We start from the raw sequence: 15,194 nt of genomic DNA on the forward strand, positions 1-15,194 counted from the left end.
CCATCCATTTGCCATAAACACCTTGGAATATGGAGCTATAAAGGAGGAAGACCATTTTGCAAGGAGACCAAGGAAAAAGGTATCTCTGCTACTGTCCTATACACATGTGGCTACTTAAATTTAAAATAATGAAAATTAGGGGCCACTGGGTGGCTCAGTCAGTTGAGTGTTCGACTCTTGATTTTGGCTCAGGTCATGATCTCACAGTTCATGAGTTCAAGCCCCACATTGGAATCTGTGCTGACAGTGTGGAGCCTGCTTGGGATTCTGTCTCTCTCTCTCTTTCTCTGCCCCTCCCCCACTCTCTCTCCGTGTTTCTCTCTAAATAAATAAAGGTAAATTAAAAAAATAAAACTTACTTAATGACAATTAAATTAAGAAATCAGTTGATGCTACACTAGCCACATTTCAAGTGCTTAATAGCCATGTGTGGTTAATGGCTACCACATTGGATAGCACAGACATAATATATTTCCTTGATCACAGAAAGTTCTAATGGACAGCCTGATTGAGCCCCCAAGATCTTTCCTTTGGGAGGGTCAGTATTGTTACACCATATGGTAGACTGAGGCAGGCCCCATAAAGGTCAGCCGGCTTATATAGAAAAGGATCCCAGTAGTTTCAGTGGGCAGAGTTCATCTCGAGAGAGCTGACTACACAGGGACCCTGTGGTTGGGGCGATGGCCCCTGAGATGGACAGGCAGACATGGTGAGGGCCTTGCAGAGGTAGGGTTCAGGCAGTGTGGAAAAGGAGGTGACCGGGTGGAGCAGATGTTGGGGGGGATGGTTTGCAAGTGGGAAGATGTGGTAGTTCCATTTAAGGCGTGGGCAGTGGGCCTTCTGCAGATTGCCAGGAGGCTGGGGAGCATCAGAGACTCCAGGAGAAATGAGCTAGGCCTAGTGAGACCATCTCCTTGGCCAAAGCCCCACAAGGGGAAATTGTGGCCACCGCCTGCTCTGAGTCCAGCTGTCTTCAGGAAGGCAGCCCTCTGCTGGGTGATCTCAGCAGGACTCTCAAAGGTCAGTGTTGTGTGCAGGTCTCAGCCTATCAATGAACAATGTTATGTCTGGACCAGCCCTTGTGGTTCTTATCATGACAGCAAGATGCCCTTCAGCAGAACCGTCGGAAACTTTGAAAAAAAAACTAAGGTTTATTACTTATGAGACCTGGAAATTACATGACACACTTGGGGCCACACAGCGAGGTTGTAGGGAGAGAGAGAGAGAGAGCATGAGAGAAAGCTAGCAAGAGGCTGGGGTTCTGCTTTTATTGGGGTAGAGAATGGGGGCCTAGGGTTTCTGAGGCTCATTCTCTATTGCTGAATTTAAAATATAAGAACAGAGGGGCACTTAGGTCGCTCAAACGGTTGAGTGTCTGACTTTTGATTTTGGCTCAGGTCATGATCCCAGGGTCGTGAAACTGAGCCCTGCATCAGGCTCCTTGCTAAGTGTGGAGCCTACTTAAAATTCTCTCTGTCTGTCTGTCTGTCTGTCTGTCTCTCTCTCTCTCTCTTCCTCCCTCCCTCCCTCTCTCTCTCTTTCCTTCTGCTCCTCTCCCCTGCTTGCAGTCTCTGTCTCTAAAATAATAAATAAACAGACAAGCAAACAAACAAAATATAAGAGGAGGAATTTAAAGCATGGAAAGAGGAAAAGCAAGTAGCCCAAATGGACAGTTATCAAAATCTACCAAGATCTCTAGAACAAAGAAGTGTCAGTGGAGGGGAGGTGGCCTGGTTTTTTATCTTGTGGTGTGGCTGGCCTTGTGTTTCTTCAAGGTAGCCATCTGGAATGGATGCCTCTTTAAAGTGGATTCCTACATAATCAAAGCTTAAATCAGGTACTTGCATTACAAAAAAGAAGAAAAAACAAAAAAAACACCACCACCAATGGTCAGGGTTAACACCACAACCCACCCTGTAATGCCAAGGCATCAGAGTCAATGGTGAAGACGTTAACTGCCTGGGTAGCTGATGAACTAAAAATCAGGGGTCATAACTCAGAAAGCACACATCTAAATAGGATTATAGTAGCAAATTTTATAATAATTATACAGGCAGTAGTCTGAAATCCAGTCTGTAACCACGTCCCAAGCTTGAAGGGTCTTGCCAAGAGCCATGAAAGCAAGTCAGTGATCTTGGGAGCCCTGGGAATCTGCATAAGGATTTGGGCAATACTGTGGAAATGTTGATATTTTGGGCCATCCCGTGTCATAGGTTTGAAGCTGTCTTGAGTTGGTGGATTGGTCCATATCGTATTGAACCGGTCTCTTAGTCCTGAGAATAGGTCAGTTTAGTTAGAAGGCTGTGTTTATTTCAGGAGGTGGTGATACAGGTGGGTTCACCAAATTAGACCTATATTGAGCAAGCAAATGCCCACTTGACAAGAGGCATTTCTATGGAAATAACAACAACAATAGCAAATGGTTAATAATTGGAGCAGATTAATCATAATCCCAGGTTCTGAGTTCTGAAGGCAGCCAGTTGAGATGCTTTTAGGTGCTGGGCTTGAAGCATCTTCAGGGAGTGAGGGCAGGCAGTGGCAATCTGAATGATTTTCCTGGTTTGTAGTGTGAATGTCTCTGGAGATTTTTCTTTCTTTTTTAAAATATTTCTTTAGGGGCGCCTGGGTGGCGCAGTCGGTTGAGCGTCCGACTTCAGCCAGGTCACGATCTCGCGGTCCGTGAGTTCGAGCCCCGCGTCGGGTTCTGGGCTGATGGCTCAGAGCCTGGAGCCTGCTTCCGATTCTGTGTCTCCCTCTCTCTCTGCGCCTCCCCCGTTCATGCTCTGTCTCTCTCTGTCCCAAAAATAAATAAACGTTGAAAAAAAAAATTTAAAATATTTCTTTAAAATTTCATTTATTTGAGAGACAGAGAAAGAGAGCACAAGTGGGGGAGATCTGGAGATCTTTCTGAGTGGCCCCTAGTAACAGCAAGATTGTCCATATATGAGCTATTTTAATGATTTCTCTGAAGCTTATATCATGTACCATTTTAGCTTGTGTGCCTTTAAGAAAAGAACAGTTCTAGTTCTCAGTGAGTTCAACTCAGAAGGATGGGAGAAAAATTGGAAGCATTAGTCTGGAGACTTGCAGCCAGATATTGGAAGAAATAAGAAGAAATCCAGTCTAGTTTACAGGTAGAAAAACCAAACTTCAAAGATGCTTAACAGAACTAGAATCTAATATACACAAGTGTATAGTTTCTATTGAAATGTAACTTTTCTCTACAATCACCCCCATTTCTAGCAAAGATAAGCATAAGACTAATTTATTTGCAAATTAAGTCTAATTTCAATAAAATTGGCCTGATTATTTGCAAAAGTGCAGCAAGAACAGTGATTGACCTTATATGCTCTTTTAAGTCCGCTTTGCTGGAACTTTTCTCTCTCTTTTTTTTAAAGATTTTTAAATTTTATGATTTATTATTACCATTTTTTAAAGTTGTATTTATTTAAGTTATCTCTACAAGCCCACGTAGGGCTCGAACTCACAACCCTGAGTCACATGCTCTTCCAACTGAGCCAGCCAGATGCCCCAAGATTTTTAAATTTTAAGTAACCTCTGCACCCAATGTGGGGTTCTAACTTACAACCCTGAGATCAAGAGTCACATGCTCTACCATCAAGCCAGCCAGGCGCTCCTGGAACTTTTCATAAGAAATCTCAGATTAACCTTTAAAAGTCTCTCCAGGCTAAGAAGCCAGCCAAGAATTTGCCGTCAGACTTCACCTGGAATACATATAATTGGGTGAATTCTTGTCTTCTTGATGTCCCCCAAATATCCTGACGTTCCTGGGCGTACCTGGAAGTGATTGCCCTTGCTCACCTGGTAAGGCTGCCTAGAACTTTGTAAGCAAGGTACCAGGCTGATTTTTCCAAATTTTATTGGCTCCATAAAGTCAACCTTAGTTTCTTTTTTCTTTTTTTTTTTTTAAACGTTTATTTATTTTTGAGACAGAGAGAGACAGAGCATGAACGGGGGAGGGTCAGAGAGAGAGGGAGACACAGAATCTGAAACAGGCTCCAGGCTCTGAGCGGTCAGCACAGAGCCTGATGCGGGGCTCGAACTCACAGGACCGCAAGATCATGACCTGAGCCGAGGTCGGATGCTTAACCCGACTGAGCCACCCAGGCGCCCCAACCTTAGTTTCTTAAAGCGTCTGGTCGATATCTGAATCTATATACATTTCTCTCAAATGTGACATTGCAGTCAAAGTCGGCAATATAACCAATATTTCCAATGTGTCCTATTACAAGGTGAACAAATTCTGTATTTTTTTAATTGAGGAGGGAAGGCACAAGTGAGCGAGGGCAGAGAGAGAGAAAAAGAATCCCACGAAGGGCAGAGAGAGAGCGTGGGAGAAAGAAGTGAGGTTCATCTGATGCAAGGCTCCAGCTCATCCAATGTGGGACTTGACCTCATGAATGGTGAGATCATGACCTGAGCCGAAGTTAGATGCTTAACTGACCGAGTCACCCAGGTGCCCCTCCTTTTTTTGTTAATGTTTTATTTTGAGAGAGAGAGAGAGAAGAGAGAGAGAGAGAACACAAGCAGGGCGAGGGGCAGAGAGAGAGGGGGACAGAGAGCCTGATGCAGGCCTTGAATCCACAAACCTGAGGTCAGACATGAGCCCAAGTCAGATGCTTAACAGACCCAGCCATCCAGGCACCCTAGGAGAACAGATTCTTGTTGAGCTTATGCAAATAACTATATTGCCATAAAAATAAGAATATTCACTGAGAGTTTTCTAATTTTGGAATTATTGGGTAGGGAGAAAGAGTAGTTGTTTTCTCTTTGTTCATAAAGATTACTTTACCAAATTGCTGTAAGTCATTATAGCTTAAGAGAAGAGGTTTCTTGGGGCGCCTGGGTGGCGCAGGCGGTTAAGCGTCGACTTCAGCCAGGTCACGATCTCGCGGTCCGTGAGTTCGAGCCCCGCGGTCAGGCTCTGGGCTGATGGCTCGAGCCTGGAGTCTGTTTCCGATTCTGTGTCTCCCTCTCTCTCTGCCCCTCCCCGTTCATTGCTCTGTCTCTCTCTGTCCCAAAAATAAATAAACGTTGAAAAAAAAAAATTTAAAAAAAAAAAGAGAAGAGGTTTCTTTAAATCTGGAGACAGCAAACATTAAAGAACCAACAAGTTTCAAACAAAAGTCATAAAAATTATAATCATCCTCATCTGTTCAGTTTCATGTAATTAATTCTTATTGATCTTGATCTTTTGTTAGCAGTTATATGAAGCCATCAGTTTCTCCATTAGAGTTTTGAACATCTTTTTAAATGTTTTTATTTATTTTTGAGAGAGAGAAAGTGCAAGCTGTGGAAGGGTCAGGAGTGGGGTGCAGGGAGGGGGGGGCAGAGGATCTGAAGTGGTCCGTTCTTACAACAGAGAGCCCGAAACAGGGATTGAATTCACAACTTCGGGTATCCGAAGTCAGATGCTTAATGGATTGAGCCACCCAGGTGCCCCTGAGTTCTGTACATTCTCATCTGTTCAATGGTAGGATCTGAATGTCATCACAAACCTGTACTTGTCAGAGTCCTTTCCGTGAATCTCACTGAAGATGAAGCACTTTTGCAAAAGCTTCAGAGTAAAACAATAGCTGTAACTAACAAAAGACTTAAAAATGGCCATGGTTAAAGATCTTATTAGAGTTCATTACAATGCAGTTGACAATGAAATTTGGTTATTTCTGTGACATACAACATTTCAAGATGATATCTAGATTTATGACTGACAACATTTTGCCAGGATATATCAGAATTTTAGAAGTTTCATACAATTTCTCAAACACTTATATACTTATATAAATACAACATAAAGAAGATTTAATATTACTTCTTACTTGACAATGCTTCCCATTTAATATATCAAATATGTCTATTTTAATGTATCTCTTTTTATAAGGAGAGAAAACATCTCTTTAAAAAAATTTTTTTTTAATGTTTATTTATTTTTGAGACAGAGAGACAGAGCATGAACAGGGGAGGGTCAGAGAGAGAGGGAGACACAGAATCCGAAGCAGGCCCCAGGCTCTGAGCTGTCAGCACAAAGCCTGATGCGGGGCTCGAACTCACGGACCGTGAGATCATGACCCGAGCCAAAGTCGGACACTTAACTGACTGAGCCACCCAGGTGCCCCAGAAAACAGATCTCTTAAGATGGTCCAGGGACCTTCTAGGTAAACTCAAAGTTAGTTTGAAGTCAACAAGTCTTCATTTGAAATTTGATTTTGGGGGGGAATTTGTAAAAAATATCAAAATTTTTGGATGCTTGATTAAATAGGATTATAAGTCACTGTGAAACAATACCTAGTTATACATTTTTAAAGTTTTTTTTAAATGTTTATTTATTTTTGAGAGAGAGAGAGAGAGAGAGAGACAGAGAGACAGAGCATGAGCAGGGGAGGGGCAGAGAGAGAGGGAGACACAGAATCCAAAGACAGGCGCCAGGCTTCAAGCTGTCAGCACAGATCAGTACAGAGCCCAACATGGAGCTGGAACTCACAAACCACGAGATCATGTCCTGAGCAGAAGTTGGGTGCTTAATCGACTGAGCCACCCAGGCGCCCCTACTTAGTTATACATTTAACCAAAATGACAGTAAAAGACTTTGTAGGCAAATATAGAAAGTTACATAATTGTAAAAAAAGACTTTAGCTCTTAGTAGGGAAGATTCAACTTTCTTAGGTAATCAAAGACTGGACAAAGACAACATGAAGCATAGGAAATTATCTTGAGAAAACAAATTCCTTGCTTTCTAGCCAGATTACTTAAAAGGTAAAGAAAAACCTTTTGGGGCGCCTGGGTGGCTCAGTCGGTTGAGCCTCTGACTTCGGCTCAGGTCATGATCTCACGGTCCGTGAGTTCGAGCCCCGCGTCAGGCTCCGTGCCGACAGCTCAGAGCCTGGAGCCTGCTTCGGATTCTGTGTCTGCCTCTGTCTCTGACCCTCCCCCATTCATGCTCTGTCTCTCTCTGTCTCAAAAATAAATAAACATTTAAAAATTAAAAAAAAAAGAAAAGAAAAACCTTTCACAATCTCTTATCAGAAGCAGAGCGATACTCAAAACTACATCCTTTTAGCAATGAAAGAAAGGTTCACAAGTATACTATTGCTATTAAAGCTTGTTTTAAAAATCCTTATAATAGCAAGTCAATTTTAGCCAACTTGACTACACAAGGGAAAATTCTTGCCAAATTTCTATAATTTTTTTGTTCTTTATGCTCCTTTTTCCCATTCTGAAATCACTAGCTTTACTTTAGGACAAAATTATTTTCATTTCCCTTAAAAATTCATCTCCATACCTCATACCTTGCTTACCCAAAAACACAGCCTATTTTCTTTGTATACAGAGATGTTCCCTTACTATTGCTAGTAGTTTTAGTTATACACATTACTTGGAATTCTTAATCCTTAGAAATCTGAATTTTAGGGAAAATCAAGAAGTAAGCAATTGTGAACTAAAAAGTAAGCCATTATGATATGTTACAGCAGCATTCTTTAGATTGGTAACTTGATGAATACATTTCATAATGTCTAGAAACATACATTTCCCCATAGCATAATTTTTCAGTGTGGCACAAGACATGTTTTCTAACAGGTCCAAATATCTTTAGTTCCTCTGTGATAAGAAGTCAAAAGTAAGTAAACCAAGACTTGTTTAGCAATTAAAGTTTCAGTATCTCATCTTATTTGGAAATGACATATTCAATGAATTCCCATGATATAATTATATCTCATAACTTAGCAAAATTCTGAAAGTGGAAATTACCAAAGATTTAGGAAACGTTTTTTTTTTTAAGTTTATTTATTTTTGAGAGAGAGAGGAAGAGAGTGCAAGTTGGAGAGGCGCAGAGAGAGAGGGAGACCATGGATCCCAAGCTGGCTCCACACTGCCAGCACAAAGTCCAACGTGGGGCTCAAACTCACGAACTGTGAGATCGTGAGATCATGACCTCAGCTGAAATCAAGAGATGGACGCTTAACTGACTGAGCCACCCAGGCACCCCTCATGGATTCTTTTCATAATAAGAATAGAAGAAAGAATCTCATAGTAGGTGGGATGGGGCTACTCCCAGGACCCACAGGGGACCCTTGCCTTTGTGTAGCTCCACTTTGTCAAGTGCATACTCCACCTGTTTCTGTCCATTGCTCTTCCTCATGCAGACCCTAGTCCTTCAGGGAATCTGGTCTTTTCAAGTTGCTCACTGTCCTCCCCAGAGGCACTTCCTACATTTCATCTCTCTAGGTTTTCCTCTTCTTCCTCCTTCTTCTCTTCTTTAATGATAAACATTGTTAAAGGATATATTTTTCATATAAAAATTCAAACAATCACAGTACAACTAAAATCTTTTTGACAGCTTACATCTCTGCCCCACTCATCCCAATCTCCGCATTAGAAATAATCCTCATTCATCAAATGGGAGGATACCTGTCCTAATCTTTTTCTAGATGTTTATATACCTTGATGAACATAAAGAAATAGGGGGTCTTATTTTATGGTGATTGATGTTTTACATAAATGGAATCATCTGTGCATATTATTCTGCAGTTTGACTCTTCCCCTTAATGATTATATTGGAAAATTCCTACTTTTGGGGCGCCTGGGTGGCGCAGTCGGTTAAGCGTCCGACTTCAGCCAGGTCACGATCTCGCGGTCCGTGAGTTCGAGCCCCGCGTCGGGCTCTGGGCTGATGGCTCAGAGCCTGGAGCCTGTTTCCGATTCTGTGTCTCCCTCTCTCTGCCCCTCCCCCGTTCATGCTCTGTCTCTCTCTGTCCCCAAAATAAATAAACGTTGAAAAAAAAATTTTTTTTTAAATAAAAAAAAAAAAAAAAGAAAATTCCTACTTTTAATTGAAATATATGTATGAAAAATGCAGTAATCGAAAGTACAGCTTGCTGAGTTTTTGCTAAGTGAACACATTTGTGTAACCGGTACCCAGAGTTCCCCTTGTTCCCCTTGTTCCCCTTCTCTATAACCATGACCCTGACTTTGAACTTCATAGACTAGTGGTGCCAGATTTTAAAATTTATAGAAAATAGAATCATACAGTATATACTCTTTTTTAAAAAATATTTATTTTGAGAGAGAGAGAGACAAAACATAAGTGGGGAGGGGCAGAGAGAGAGGGAGACACAGAATCTGAAGCAGGCTCCAAGCTTTCAGCACAGAGCCTAATGCAGGGCTCAGACCCATGAACCATGAGATCATGACCTGAGCCGAAGTTGGACACTTAACCAACTGAGCCACCCAGGCACCCCTACTCTTTTTTTTTAATATATATATTTTTTACATTTATTTATTTTTGATAGAGTGAGATGGAGCGTGAGCGGGGGAGGGGCAGAGAGAGAGGGAGACACAGAATCAGAAGCAGGCTCCAGGCTCTGAGCTGTTAGCACACAGCCTGACATGGGCTCGAACCCACGAACCATGACATCATGACCTGAGCTGAAGTCAGACACTTAACCGACTGAGCCACCTGGGCGCCCCTCCCCTACTCTTTTTTTAAAGTTTATTTATTTATTTTGAGAAAGAGAGAGAGGGAGAGAGAGCACGTGTGTGTGTGCACCAGTTGGCAGAGAGAGAGGGAAGAGAGAGAATCCCAAGTAGGCTCTGCGCCATCAGCACAGAGTCCTATGTGGGGCTCGAACTCACAAATTGTGAGATCATGACCTGAGCGGAAATGAAAAGTTGGACACTTAACTGACTGTGCCCCCCAGGCACCCCAAGTATATACTCTTTTGCATCCAGTTTCTTCATGCATCATGATGTTTGTGAGAATCACCCATACTGTTGTATATAATTATAGTTTGTTCAGTTTTTTATTCCTGAGTAGTATTCCATTCTATGAATATACTACAGTATAGTTATTCTTTTACTGTTGATGGCTATTTGGGTAGTTTCCAGCTCATCCTTTTTTATTTTTTATTAAAAATCTTTTCTTAAGATTTTATTTATTTTTTATTATTATTTTAAAAACATTTATATTTGAGAGAGAGCAAGCAGGGGAGGGGCAGAGAGAGGGGGACAGAGGATTGGAAGTGGGCTCTGTGCTGACAGGCTGACAGCAGTGAGCCTGATGTGGGGCTTGAATCCATGAACCATGGGATCATGACCTGAGCTGAAGTCGGATGCTCAACCAACTGAGCCACCCAGGTGCCCCTAAAGATTTTATTTTTAAGTAATCTTTACACTCAATGTGGAGCTCAAACTCACAACCCCGAGATCAAGAGTCACATGCTCTACTGATTGAGCCATCCAAGCACCTCTCTACTTCATTCTTCTTAAAATGGCTGCACTGTAGGCCATAGAGTGGACATACCATTCCCCACGGACATGTTTGGATAATTTCTAGTTTCCCAACTAGTCCCAACAAAGCTTCAGTGAGCATCTTGGCTCATGCCTCCTCATGAACATCCTTGAATTCACATCCTTGAGGGAGGTCCTGAAAAGTGGGTCTCCAGGGGTCTTCAGTGGCCTGGGCTATATCAGGGCTTCTCCAAGTGAGCAGGTCCTAAGTGGCAGGTGTGGCGGGGATCACTGCTAACCTCCTTCCCCCTCAGAAGGCAAGGAAGGCTCTATGGAGGATGGGTCTCTGATCCCTCACCTCGGAATTCCTCCATGGAGAAGAGAATGACCTTCCATGCAGGTATAATATTTTTTTATTTCATAGACAAGGAGGAGGTATAGCTGGTGAAAATCTTAAGTTCACATGGTTAAGCAGGGAACAGAATCAGAACCCAGGTCACTCAGCCCCAGCTCCTGCTAGTTCTCTTATACCACTTAGCTTCGATGGCTTAGAAATCCAGGGCTCCAGGGCTGAGTTGAAGGAGGTGTCTACACACAGGTGAGCCTAGGCTTTGTCCAAAGTTCAGGTTTTAAGTGCAGAGCATGATGGCAGAGAACAGCTGGCTCAACCAGACTGGGAGGGGGAATAGAGGAGGACTGGGAAAGGTGGGGGTCCAAAGTTGGGGATGAGGTAGTGATAACACTCTTGCACCAACCTCTGCGGAACCATCTGCTCCCATCTCTTGGGCTGGTATCCTTTACTGGGTTAGGAGTGGGCATGGGAAGCGTGCCTAGAGCCCAACCTGACCATCTCAGGGCTTAGCTACCACAGCCTCTGAGATCCTGACTCTACTCTCCTTTTGCTCTCTGCCTCCTTCTCGATCTCCAAGCAAGCACAGGGCCAAGGATATTGCAGTAAAATGGAGCCAGCATCCAGATGGACCAGTTCTACAGCTTGGCTTCTCAGTTATGCCTGAGGCAACGTGAGTTGGGTTCACACTCACCTGCTGCTGAGAGTGCCTACCAGGGCAGAATTTTCCCAAGAAAAGTCATAGCTAGTGAGAGGTAAACCAATGATTCAAACATACATCTTCCTGGCCCCAGAATCTAAGGTCCTGATCAACCCTTGGGAGTAGCTCCTCTCATTGTTGATAATAACAAAGCATCAGTTATGGGCCAGCCACATTCCAAATTCTTTATCTGCTTTGACTTCTTTATCAGACCTCATCCTTTCAACTACCTGAGGTCAGTACTTCCCAAGGCAATTTTACAAAGAGGGAAATGGAGGCACAGAGAAGTTGGGTAGCTACTTGCCCAAAAGAACACAGCAAGTAAGCGGCAGTGTGAGGACCTGAACTCGGGCACTTTGGCTTCAACATCCATGCCCTAACCACTTTATGGCATGGTCTTCATCAGAACCCATTTCCCCAGAGCCCATCCCATCTGTTCTACCTCTGGGGAGCAGAGGATCCTCCTTTTCTTTTCTTTTCTTTCTTTTTCTTTCTTTTCTTTTCTTTTCTTTTCTTTTTCTTTTTTCTTTCTTTTCTTTTCTTTTTTTTCCTCTTTTTTTTTTTTTTTTTTCTTTTTCTTTTTTTCATTTTTAATTTTTTAGATCTATTTATTTATTTTGAGAGACGGCGAGAGAGAGAATTCCAGTCAGGCTCCTCACCATCAGCACAGAGCCCAATTCGAGGCTCGAACTCATGAACCGAGGGATCATGGCCTGAGCTGAAATCAAGAGTCTTATGGTTAACCAACTGAGTCACCCAGGTGTCCCTCTTTCTTTCTTCTTTCTTTCTTCTTTCTTTCTTTTTTTTCTTTCTTTCTCTTCTTTCTTTCTTTCTTTTCTTTTTTTTCTTTTCTTTCTTTTCTTTCTTCCAATTAGTTAACATACAGTATGATATTAGTTATTAGTATAATATGGTGATTCAACACTTCCATACATCACCTGCTCATCCCAAGTGCATTCCTTTAATGTTTATTTATTTTTGAGAGAGAGAGAGAGAGAGAGAGAGAGAGAGAGAGAGAGAGAGATACAGAGCATGAATGGGGAGGGGCAGAGAGAGAGACACACACACACAGAATCCAAAGCAGGCTCCAGGCTCTGTGCTCTCAGCACAGAGCCTGATGCGGGGCTCAAACTTGCAAACTGTGAGATCATGACCTGAACAGAAGTTGGACGTTTAACCAACTGAGCCACCCTGGTGCCCCCACTGAATAATTTTCTGATGTCCCTTCTTTTAGTATCTTAAGAACACTGCTCTATTTTTCAGACTAAGCAATTCACAGAATCTAGCAAGTGTATCAACCAAAACAGTTCTTCAAACATTTTATACCATTTATAGCACGTTACAGGAGTTGGTTTGAATATTTTGAAGACTTACGTGCAATTTTACTAGATCTGCTTTTATTTCTCTTTATAATCAATTTGAGCAGACATGGAAACATAATCTATTTTTTTTAAGTTTTATTTATTTTGAGAGAGAGGGAGACAGAAAGAGAGAGCATGAGCAGGGGAGAGACAGAAGGAGAGAGACAATCCCAAGCAGGCTCTGCACCATCAGTGCAGAGCCCCATGTGGGACTTGAACTCACAAACCGTGAGATCATGACCTGAGCCGAAACCAAGAGTCAGGTGCTTAACTGCTTAACCTACTGAGCCACCCTGGTGCCCCAGAAACATAATCTAGAATGGTGAACCTGAAAGAGGGAGACAGAGAGAGGGAGGCTGAGGACACAAGGAAGGTTGGGGTCCCTGGAGGCCTGGCCCCTCTAACATTCTCAGACCCCATGACTCCACTCCTCCCCTCATCCCACAGCATGACATGATATATGTTTTGGACAAGTCAGTAAATTTAGTCAACTGTGTGAATGGTTCATTTAGAAAATTAAAGTTTGGTCATTGACTCTAAGAGATTTTTTGTCTCCATTTGAATTTCTTTAAGTGTCCCTGATATCCCTCATGCAGTGAAATGTCCTAGCAAGGCTGTTCTGTCCTCTGCTCCCTTGGTGTTTGGGAATCCCCCCACTCCCCCAACCTTCTGACCCATCTACCTTCTCTGCCCTGCTCAGACTTTCAAACAAGCTCTGTTTCCTGCTCTGAGTCCCCACTGAGTCTCTTGAGGACCATGGTTCCCTCCCCCCCCTGCCCCATCACTGCTTCCAACACTTACTGTTCCCCTCTTGTCTCTTCACATGGCCCCTACTGGTCATTATGCCTTTGCCCAGGCTGTGTCCCTGGTCCTGGAGCTCTCTCTTTGAGTTCAGGGTTACTTCCTCTGAGGTTCTTCCCCTGATGCTGTGGCCTCTATAACTCTCTGGGGTAAAGGATAAAGAATAAAGCATCAACAGTAAGACCAGTTAGGGACAGTTTGTGTACTTTGGGCCCCCAGGGAGTGGCTGGGAGAATTCCTTTTGGGCCATTGGCAATTAAGGAGGGCATCTTGGGGAGGTGTGATTTTGGCTGACCTTGAGAGATGGACTGAGTTTAAATATGCTGTGGGGTGAACCAAGGACACGCAGGAAGGGCAGAGACGAGGCCTTAGCAAGGTTTACAGGTAGAGAAGCCAGTGTAATGTTTCAAAATTTAGGGCCTTTATATGTAGGTGGGAAGAATAGGAAGTGAGGAGGGTGAAGAGGTTGGCACATGATGGACAACCCTGAATGCCTGGCTAGAGGGCTAGACTTCGCCCCTGTGGTCCTGGGCTAGGGAGGTGACATGTGTAGTTCCACTCTTAATACTGTGCTCCTGGCAAACATTAAGAATCAATTAGAGGTACACCTGGAAGGTTCAGTCTGTAGAGCATGCAACTCTTGATCTCGGAATTGTGAGTTTGAGCCCCACATTGGGTGATGAGATTACTTAAAAATAAATCTTAGGGACGCCTGGGTGGCTCAGTCGGTTAAGCGTCCGACTTCAGCTCAGGTCATGATCTCACGGTCTGTGGGTTCGAGCCCCGCATCGGGCTCTGTGCTGACAGCTCAGAGCCTGGAGCCTGCTTCCGATTCTGTGTCTCCCTCTCTCTCTGCCCCTCCCCTGCTCATGCTCTGTCTCTCTCTGTCGCAAAAATAAATAAAAACATTAAAAAAAAATCTTAAAAACAACAAATTAAAAAAAAAAAGAGTCAATTAGAATTACTTGTAATAACCAAAAAGTAGAAACAACTCAAATGTCCATCAATTGATATGTGGGTAAACAAAACGTGGTATAACCATAGAATGGAATATTATTTGGCTGTAGAAATGAAGTGTCGATACCACACTATGGATGAACCTTGAAAACATCATGCTAAGTGAAAGAAACCAAACTGTTTATATGGAATGTTCAGAATAGGAAAATCCATAGAGACAGACAGTAAATTAGTGGTTGCCTAGGGCCGAGGGTGCAGCTTGGGGTGAAATGGGGAGTGACTGCCAACAGGGGGTTTCTTCTGGGGATGATGAAGATGTTTTAAAATGGACTGTGGTGGGGCGCCTGCGTGGCTCAGTTAGTTGAGCATCTGACTTTGGCTCAGGTCATGATCTCACAGTGAGTTTGAGCCCTGCATCAGGCTCTTTGCTGTCAGCGTGGAGTCCGCTTCAGACACTGTGTCCCCCTCTCTCTCTGCCCCTCCCTTACTTGCGCTCTCTCTCTCTCTCTCAAAAAAATTAAAATAATGAAACTAAATAAAATTGTGGTGATGGCTACACAACTCTGTGAATGTAGTAAAAATCACTATAATGATTTACGCTTTAAATGGGTGAACTGTGTGGCATGTCGGTTACAGCTCACTAAAACTCTTACAAAAAGAGAGTTGATTTGGGAGCAGATGCCTGCTTTCCAATCCCTACAGCCACAGGCAGCGGGTGCGAGTTACAGGTGCATGCTGCCCTGCCCTCAGGAGAGAGAGAAGACTATGGTCATGGGCCAGT

Source organism: Lynx canadensis, chromosome A2 (genome assembly GCF_007474595.2).
Source record: "Lynx canadensis isolate LIC74 chromosome A2, mLynCan4.pri.v2, whole genome shotgun sequence".
Lineage (NCBI taxonomy): Eukaryota > Metazoa > Chordata > Mammalia > Carnivora > Felidae > Lynx > Lynx canadensis.